Source organism: Montipora capricornis, chromosome 10 (genome assembly GCF_036669925.1).
Source record: "Montipora capricornis isolate CH-2021 chromosome 10, ASM3666992v2, whole genome shotgun sequence".
NCBI classification, from domain to species: domain Eukaryota; kingdom Metazoa; phylum Cnidaria; class Anthozoa; order Scleractinia; family Acroporidae; genus Montipora; species Montipora capricornis.
In genome coordinates, this window is record NC_090892.1 from 50,021,809 (window position 1) to 50,031,591 (window position 9,783).

The 9,783-nt window shown below is 38.8% G+C and overlaps 1 pseudogene; it reads left to right on the top strand.

Moving 5' to 3' along the window:
* The first annotated feature begins 4,444 nt into the window (after nucleotides 1-4,444).
* LOC138021423 (trace amine-associated receptor 13c-like) lies at nucleotides 4,445-6,088 on the top strand (annotated as a pseudogene).
* Nucleotides 6,089-9,783: the final 3,695 nt, after the last annotated feature.

A 9,783-nucleotide genomic window follows, 5' to 3' on the forward strand; every position in this document is an offset into this window, starting at 1 on the left:
TTACTAACCCTTGAACTCAACCCTCTCGCGCAAGCTTTTTCTTTACCAGATGTTGTTTCCCCTCCGTTCACTTATTGCATTCCATTGTTGCTAAGCAAGCTATGTGATCCCAAAATAACAATTGCGAGAAGCGTGTAGGAGAACGCCTTTCTTTTTCTTCTCCTCAGTTTAGTGTGCAGAGCAAAATATCAAGGAGGAACGTATTTGTGCTCTGGGGAAGTTGTTGAGTCATATGCAATTTCTACCAAACATGCCATTCAAAGGAAATTTGAAAGGTTATTATAAAGTGCAACAACTTGTTATTACAAAGTGCGAGAGCTTAATTTATTACAAACTGCGACAACTTGTTATTACAAATTGCAACAGGCGTTTTATTACAAAGTGCGAGAAGTGTTATTACAAAGTGCGACAGAACAGCTGTCCTTTCTTTCCTATAATTTACGGCCCATTTTCCAGTCTAATTCATGGTTCGAGTGCGAAATTGGAACAAATGACCGGCGTAACTTATCGTGCTGCTGTTGAAGAAGGTTAAGAGGCTAAACTGAATAAAATGTCTGGATTATGGACGTCGCTTGTGTCGTGATGCGCATTTTTATGTTCCTTTTGCCTTTTTTGCGAGACTTTTGTCAATGCAAGTTTCAAAGCGAAGATACGATCGGCACTGAGTATTTTACATATAATACCAAAAAGGAAAAAATATTAATAGCTAATCATTTCCGAGCGTGTCGACTCATTAAACACCACTTGTGAAAGGTAATGAATATAAAGGAAAAGACAAAAAAGCTTTGCTTGTAAATTAACCTGATTCTAAAGTTCAATCGCAATCAACGTTAACATTTTCGTTTTTGATCGCCATCAATCACCGTGGCGGAACGGTTTTAAGAATCACATTCTGCTTCGAACCATTAAAAGGGCTTTATAGTAGGGACGAAAGAAGGCTTAAAACATGCCAGAGTTCTACTTTGAATGTGAACGGGTTTATTTTAGTTGAAGTACCTTACTTTTTAACCTTAGACACGAGTTATCTTCAGAGAAAACAAAGTACGATCTCACGGCTGTTTTATCCCCCTCGAATGCATACTTCAAATCGGATCAAAACACGATAAGGCGAAAGGAGTCAAGAAAGGCTCACGTTGACTCGAGTTTTACTGTCACCCTTATGGCCTACTTGGAACTCAGTATGAACTTCCCTTATTAATATCAGTTTCTGCTTTTAATGGTCTGCCGACTGTCGAAGCAAATGTAATTTGACGCCAATGAAAACCGAAATCGTCGATTGATGAAAATTCAAGTCTTATTAAGTCGGCTTGTGTATGAAAGACGCACTATACTCAATTTTTTTGTAAAAGCGTCTAATTTTGGAGTTGAGGCTGAAAGTTCTTATATAATTTTGCGATGTGAGGCTGAAGACGTTTTTATTGTACTTCACCACGATGAATAACAGCAACCTTATTTACGTTTTTAAGATTATTGTTAAATTTACACCAGACTTCACCTGATGACTTTGATGGTGTAGAAGGTATTTAGAGACGATTACGAATGAAAAAGAACTGCTCATTATTACAAACAAATTAAAGATGTGCATCATGCATGCAATCAGAAAACGATTGTAATGTTAAACAAAACATGCCCTTAAGTATTTGGGCTAATGGGCTAATTTCCATTTATTGACCATTATTTTATGCTTTCGATTTAAATTCATTGAAATACAAATTAGCAAGATAAAAACGTTCTTCAAGTTAGCCCGACTAGAATCTTCTTAAAATTTTGGTTAGTCTCAGCCTCAAAAGTTCTTATAAGAAAGAGCGAATTTTTTTTCTTTTTCACCTGTTTTTCCTTTGTATGCCACCTCCTGTATAACATTCAAATTTGTCTACTTTCTATTTTTCGGCTTAGCTTGATTAGGATAAAGAGTTGTAGTATTTTGTCTACATTTAGTATGCAAAATACTCAAGATTACATTTATCTGCGTCTGTTCCCTGAAATGCTTTAATGTGTCTCTTCCCACCGACTAAGCATCATAATATTTTAATTCATTAAATTCACCGCTTCGAATTCTTCTTTGCTTTTATTTCCTTTCCAGAGTGTTTCCCTGATCCTGAAAACTTAATCATTCCCCATGCAGTTCAGAAGAGGATCGATTTAACAAACGTAAGGGCGGTGTTCTTTCTTTTAGCTGAACTATGAGAAAACGGCCGTTCTTTATACTAGAGACGCATAATTCGTGGGCAAACATTTTTTCTGCGTCTCTTAAATTCGTCTAGTATAAAGACGGACACAAGACGCATTATGCGTCTGGACGGAGTATCTACTTTAGTGCGTCGTCCAGAAGCATTATGCGTCTTGTGCTGGTCTTTATACTAGACGAATTTAACAGACGCAGAAAAAATGTTTGCCCAAGTTCGTCCCAGACGAATTGTGCGTCTTATATAGTTCGTCCCGTCTTTACACTAGACGGATAACACGAGCGACGCATAATTCTTCTGGACGGATTGTGCGTCTGTAATGAAACCAATTTTAAAACCATTTTTATTCTTTCCAACTCCTAAAGAGTGAGCGGTGTAGGTCGAAATTGAACTTGATTTCTGGATAAAGGGATAACCAGTTTCTATCGAGTGTGAATGATTAAAAAGTAGAAAGTGCTCATCTTCGGTCAGTGAAAACTGATTAAAAATTAAGGATTGGGCTTGGAAAGAAAGGCGGCTCAATCTGACAGCCAATGCACACACGCATACAGCTTTAAATGAAACTTGAAAAGATCACCATAGTTAGATACGCAACTTAGTTAAACAGATGCAAGCTGAAAAATTAAAGCTAGATTCGAACAGGATTGGAACCCATGATCCCATGCGATCGCACTCCGCTTGCTCTCTGATACCAGCTGAATCGGAGTCATGAAGCCAGCTGGGAGTAGGCAAGTTACATCCTGTAAGAGGTGAATAAAATGATTTTAGGATATATGAATTTTAACATATTCTTACATACGGCGTCTTCTTAATCTTGAGACGCCAAATCTCGTAGTTTCTAATTCAAAGCTAAATTGATTCCTAAGGGAGTTGAAGACAACCTTGCAAACGGAAAAGTTTTTATATTGGCTGAGTTAACTAGATCGTTGTGAAGGACCTCAAAGCCAATTTCAAAGTGCACAATCGTCTTGCCATTGACTCATTAGCATGAGTACTTGGGTGAAAACTAAACAACAGGCTAAGATAAGAGAAGAGTGTTATTAAACGAGTCCGAGTTTTCGTCACATATCATTAAAAAAAAAAAAAAAAGTGGTACAGCCTCTTCACATTCAGATAAGGGGTTCGGTTTGCAGAAAATAAATTTGTAATTCTGTTAGGTTTAATTCGTGCCAAACGGGCCATTCATTTTTAGTATTCAGAGCAAGCTGTTTGCATCACATATTCACAACGGAATCTTTGATCTTTTCAAGAGTTTTGTCAGCAGGCGACCTCTTTCTAGCGTGTTTTGCATATGAATAATTGTCCATGCAAGCAACTTTTTGAAAATACAAACAAGTTCATTATAGACACCCACTAGCCCCTGGGATGTTGACGCTGCGTAGTTCATCTTTCTTGGTTGACAGTAATTCATCGAAACATTTACAAAGCGGTGTTATTTATAACCACACCAAGCCAGTTTCCTCTACTGGCAGCTGCAATTGCAGTTGCAGTTCGTCTTGTTCAAGTGACTGACAAAAAAACGAGATTCTGTTTACAGCAGAAAACACGATTAAAAACTCACTAATTAGATAATCTGACTCCATGTGATATCATCTATGTTAGTGCAATTTTGGGAACCGACCTTGATTCCGTAGGAGAGAAAAAACGGCTTAACCACTGATAAAACGTATTGCATCGCCGTCTGTTCCCTATTTGCTTGAGATCCGAGTGCAGGATTTATTGTCCCTCTGTTTTTCCGGCGCCATGTGCATGGAGTGTCTGAAAAATAAAGACCATACTTTAACTTCTTTATGTTAGTCTAGCTATATAGTACTTGCTCTCTCTCCGTTGCAACCCGTAAACAGGAAAACTACTTATCGTGTCTTGCAAGCCAGCATAACCTCAAGCAAGAAATAAACAAGCGAAAAGAAAGAAGGAAGTAAATTCCATAAGTGCAACTGTCTCCATGAGAAGGAAAAGGAAGAGGAAAATTGCAAGCTCTTTCGGACATGGTTACGAATGAAATTTGTTTATCTAATTACTTTATCATAAATTCACGGTCACAATATTTGTCTTCGTTTTAAAGAATCTCTATGAGCCCTTGTGGCATTTGTTATTTGTTTTTTTCTTTTAAATTAAAATGAGCCAATGACGAATTCCCAAGATTAATTCAGAAAGTCATATCGATCAAAGGTTGATAAAACCAGAAACATCTTCAGGCATCTAATATGCATAGCAAAACAACATCGTCTCCACTTCATATTGGCAATGTGATGAAAACAGCACTTATGTGATTAATGATCAGGGAATTAATTGGACACACCACAGTATATAAATACGTTAGCTTCACTTACACGTAAACGTTCCTGTGTCATTCATCATGAACAAGACGGACTTAAGGTGTTTTTTCTTTGATGTCTTTTGGCAAAGAAGTCAACAGTACATCACAGTCAGTGTAATATCGTGCGTTTTAAGCTCAATATTTGCGCTGACCACGATGTTGGGAAATGGAACTATTATGCTCGTCATTTGGAAAACACGGGAACTTCATCTTCCGTCATTCACGCTGTTATTTGCCTTGCTATGGCGGATGTTCTTGTTGGCTTGATCGGCCAGCCGTCTTTCGTTGCTTTCAAGACAGCGGAGATTTTGCAAGAGTTTCAAATCTACTGTAATTTGAGGTTGATTCAGTTCTTTTTTGGATGGATTACTGGTGGTGTATCTTTTCTAATTCTGGGCGCCATTAGCATTGACAGACTTCTTGCCCTGTCTCTTCATCTACGATACAACAGCATTGTCACGTTTCCTCGAATTGATGACGTTGGTGGTTATGGTTTGGGTGATGTTATCGGTCGTAGTGGCCTCGAAGTTCTGGCTCGGAGACAAATGGGTCGTGCTTCCAATCGTCATAAATGTGCTTGCAGTATTCACAACTGCCTTCTGCACGTGCAAAATATTCTATATTGCTCGCAAGCACCTACGCCCAAATCAATGAAGTTAACCGAACCGCAGCTTACTGCATACATAACAGAACTGCCGACGTCCTTAAATGTAAAAAATCAGCCGTGACTGTAATTTATGTCTATGTTGTAATGCTCCTTTTTTATCTTCCATTCCTTGCGGTCATGATAGTTGAAAAACGTTGGTGGGGTAACTCAGTCAGTACAGCTTGCTTATGACCTAGCGACTACATTTGTTTTTATGAATTCTTCGGTGAATCCAATTATTTACTGTTGGAGAATGAAACAGATACGCAGTGCTGTTAGAAAGTGTTTAATGGACTCGTCAAGTTTTGATCATCACTAAATAATCTTCGTAAGACCTCAAAACAGACTGAATTAATTTGAAATATCAATTTGTATAAAACAAGTGATCAATGGGTTCGATTTAAAAATGAAGAAAATGGTCTGAGTTCCCTGTTACCGTAAGCTTTTTATTGTGTATCTTTTGAAAACCAGCAAAACACTAACAATTTCTTCAGTAAAGGGTAGAGTACTTTGGTGAACCAACGAGTGAGAGTTAGCCGAAAATCTTTGGGCCGCTGTTTTGTATATATGTTAATCGACATAAACCAAAAAGAGAGCAAAACTGCAAAAACAAACAAACAAACAAAAAAAAAAACTAGGGAGAAATGCGAAATTAACCAGAGAACAAAATAGTTCGATCTCCTATGGTGAATTCTTAGACTTTAGTTAGGCGTGTCGTAGATTTTCAGGTTTAGTGGTTTAGTGAAGATGCCGTGCAGAATGTTGTCAAACGATGATCACTTAATTGGAAAGGCCAAAAATGATAAGAATTAAAATAAAAATAATGATAATAATATATAAAAGGCATATCGCCATCGTTAGTTCAAACACTTTTTCTTGCTCTTGGGATGCAGGGCCGTAATGTACGGCCCTTCTGTATTTCGAAATTTCGCAGTCACGGAGAAAAAAAATGGTAACACGATCAGTACCGTTGCACAGCTGAAGTGATTGTTTGTCGTTGGGCCTTAAAAGTGGTTCCACGCTGGATAGCTTTCATAATGACAAGTTTTCTAGACATTCAATCACATCTTGCTAGCACGTCGGATCGTTCTATTTTGAGCTGAGAGCGCAGAAAAGGCCATTACATGGCATAATCATCCCTTCGAACAAATCATTTCGAGTTGTCAGAGACAAATAGAAAAGACTGAGTATAATTAAAAGATAAAAGCTTTGAAGTGCCACGTGGAGACAAACTTCCTAAGTCTTCTGTCACCTTTTCTATCTTAATTTACACGAGAAGCTATATTTTCACATGATCTCGTAAAAAGTGTAGTTAACCGATTCCCGAGGCAGGCACTACGGGATCAGTCATTCTTAGTTCTCTTTGGCACAGTGAAATAAAAGGTCTGTGAATCAACACCACAACTGCACGAGTGCCGTGGTGCCTTAAACAACTGAAGGTTGAATTGAGTCGAGCACATGCCGCAATGACTGCTGACGCAGTGTCGCGGTGCCTCAGTCGTCTTAAGGTTAAATTGAGTTGAGTAGAATGGCTGGTGGAAGCGAGTGCTATATTCTTCACATGATCTCGTTTAAAGTATAGTTAACCGAACCGTAAAATGAAAACTAAAATTTTAAGAGTGTTTTAGGCCTAATCACTGAAGCGAGCCCTTAGGTTTAATCAGTAAACGAGAGCTATATTCTTCACATGATATCGTAAAAAAGTGTAGTTACCCGATTCCCGAGACAGACACTGCGGGATCAGTCATTCTTAGCTCTCTTCGGCACAGTGAATAAAAAGGTCTGTGAATCAACACCACGACTGCGGCACTGTGGCAGCAGTGTTCTTAGGCTCCATTTCTAGTGGCGGGTATTTCTGCAATAACTATTACTGAAAATTGCAGGAGGAGATACTAGTAAATGTGAAATGTTTGAGGTCTAGCTGTAGTCATAAGCTAAAACAGGAAACAAAACTTAAAGCGAGCAACGTGAAAACACTGTAAAAAGACTATCCGTTACACAATAAGCCATTTCCGAGTTCATGTCTGCATCCTGTCAAAGCGAGTCTTAGTGTGAAGTTTTCGTGACGGTAATTACTTCTATTTTGCATATTTGCAAAAACTAATTTCATAAAAAATCTTGGCTCGAAGACTGGCTTTGAAGAGGAGGCAGACATGAACTCGCAAATGGCCTATTGTTTTTGAAGTTAGGGATGATGTAAGAACAATATGCAATACAGAGAGACTACTTGCATGTTCAAATTTTGCCCGCTTGAATAGGCATTCAGTGTATGAACACAGCTGCTAGTTGTAAACAAAACTGAGTAAATTTGTAAAAGGAAAAGGAAGAAGTTGTCTTAATAGTCTTTTCTTAATTAAAGTAACTTTTCCTTTTGAAAGTTCCACGATAGGGCATTTTTGAGTTTTGACTTTTTTGTTAATTTGGCCTACCACAACTGACGGAAAAAATAAATCATGTTACAAAGCAAACATATCATGTCAGGAAAAACGTCTGTATTTTGGTGTAGCCTCTCTTAGCATGACAAAAAAAGAAAAATACAACAACACCATCAGCAATAGCTAGAAATAGATATTTAAAACTAATTGAAAAAGGATGATCTCTTTAAGACAAGAAATGGGGCAAAAAGGAATGAGGATTAAAGTAAAGGGATGCTTTAAGACGGCCGAGGAGTCTGAAACGGAGAATCTCTAAAATAGAATAAAGAAGGCAAGTAAAACATCGATTAAAAATGTAACAAAAATCACTGGACATCAGGTTTAAAACATCTTTCGCGTGGGGTCAAATTCATCTGCAGATTGCAAAGCACATACCGACTATTTTTTAAAGCCCAAACGCGTATTGTTTTTTTTGTTACCTGAATTAAGGCCGTTTTATAATCGCACGTAAGTCCGTTGACGGAACAGCCTGCCACTGACAGGCGTCAGGCAGTCCGTTCGCCTGGCTTGCCGATGTTTTCCCGTTTCATTTGCAACTGCAATGCACAACACTGAAAAACTCTTTTACGGTGCAAGAAATTTAGTGGAAGTCAACATTTCAATGGATTGATCGGAATGAAGTCTGCGGTCATTGTCAGCTATACAATAACTGACGAAGAAGATTGGAGCAACAAATAAATGGATAAGTAACCCCCACCGTGACTGTCTTTTTTTTAATTTGAATCTCAGTGTTAATTCCTTTTCTTGGCGATGCTGATATAATCACTTTCAAGATCTATGATACATAATCAGTCTAACAGGTAGAGCAGCCAGCTGATTCAGAAGCGAAAAAGTCAACACATGGAAATGGCTGGGAAAAGCATTATCGTGATAGTATTATTGCGTTTATGCTCCAGGTATTATCTTGTGGTTCCAACAATGCGGGTGTGGCTGGCAGGTGGGTTCTTGCATGTGCGGCGTATACCTACCAAGAGCTCTTTTACACTTTTCGATGCCAAAGTTGCTGTTGTGTATTTGAAAAAGTATTTCTCATTAAAGCGACGTGAGTCCAATCAATCTGTCTTGCCTCAGTAACAGACCATTGACTGAAATTTCCTCTTTAATTTTCCAACAAGGACAGATCTTTGGGTCAACGTGACACCACTTTCAGGGCATCCTGCAAGCCCGGCCTTCCTTTGTTTCTCGTTTGAACTGCTTTTTTAAGGGTAACTTGAATACTTCAAATTCATTCAATGAGTCAGAAGTGTTTTCAGTTTTTTTTAAGAGCGCGGCTAAGAGTGTCAGCACTGTGCTCAGTGATTCCTGGATGTAACATATTCAACTTGCAGGTCATATCGCTGAATCTTTAACGTCGTCCGTTGCAATCTTTTTCGGCGCCTGGAAAAGCGGTTTTCGAAAGAAGACTTGAAGTAGCTTGTGGTCAGTTTTTGCTCTTACCTCTCTTGCCATAAACATATTGATGAAATTTGGTCACCCATCAACAATTGTCAGGAGTTTCTTTTTCAAGTTGCATGCATGATCTTTTTTTCAGCAGAGGTGAGTGAAATGGGCGCATAGGATTCTTGAAATAGAACATGACCCATGGACCCATAGGATGACGGCATATCTAGCTTAATTGCAAACCGTGATGGTATTTTTTTAACATCATAGCCACTGACACCTTAAAAGAAACGGGCGACGTTATAAAAAGAGTCAGCGTAGGATTTTTCCTTCTTCCTCCTTGAATTTTGAAACAAATTATTGACATCGCCTTAGGATAGATAGAAGTAGATAGATAGATAGATAGATAGATAGATAGACCTATAGATAAATAGAACGGAATTTATTCTCCCATTTACGCCTAAAAAAGAGGAATCTATGGCGAAGAAGAAATTATGTCAATCGATGCGCGCGACATTTATGGTTATGACGTCAGCGTAAGCACGCACGTGAGACTGTCGGGCGCGGGTGCGAGAAGGGCGAAAGGAGGAGCAAGACAGCCCCTGGGACACGGAAGTCGTTCGGGCAATTTTCCTGTGCGGAAAATCGCCTGGCAGCGTTGCAATTGGCGAACCCCGCGTTTTTCATGCAAGAAACCATAGCGGAGCTCGCGTCATGCCGAACTTTGCAAGCGCTTATTTTGCACCTGTGAAAAAAGGCCGCGGAGTGTACAACCTGGAAAAAAAAAAAAAGGGTAGGTAGGGAGGTTTAGCTCTT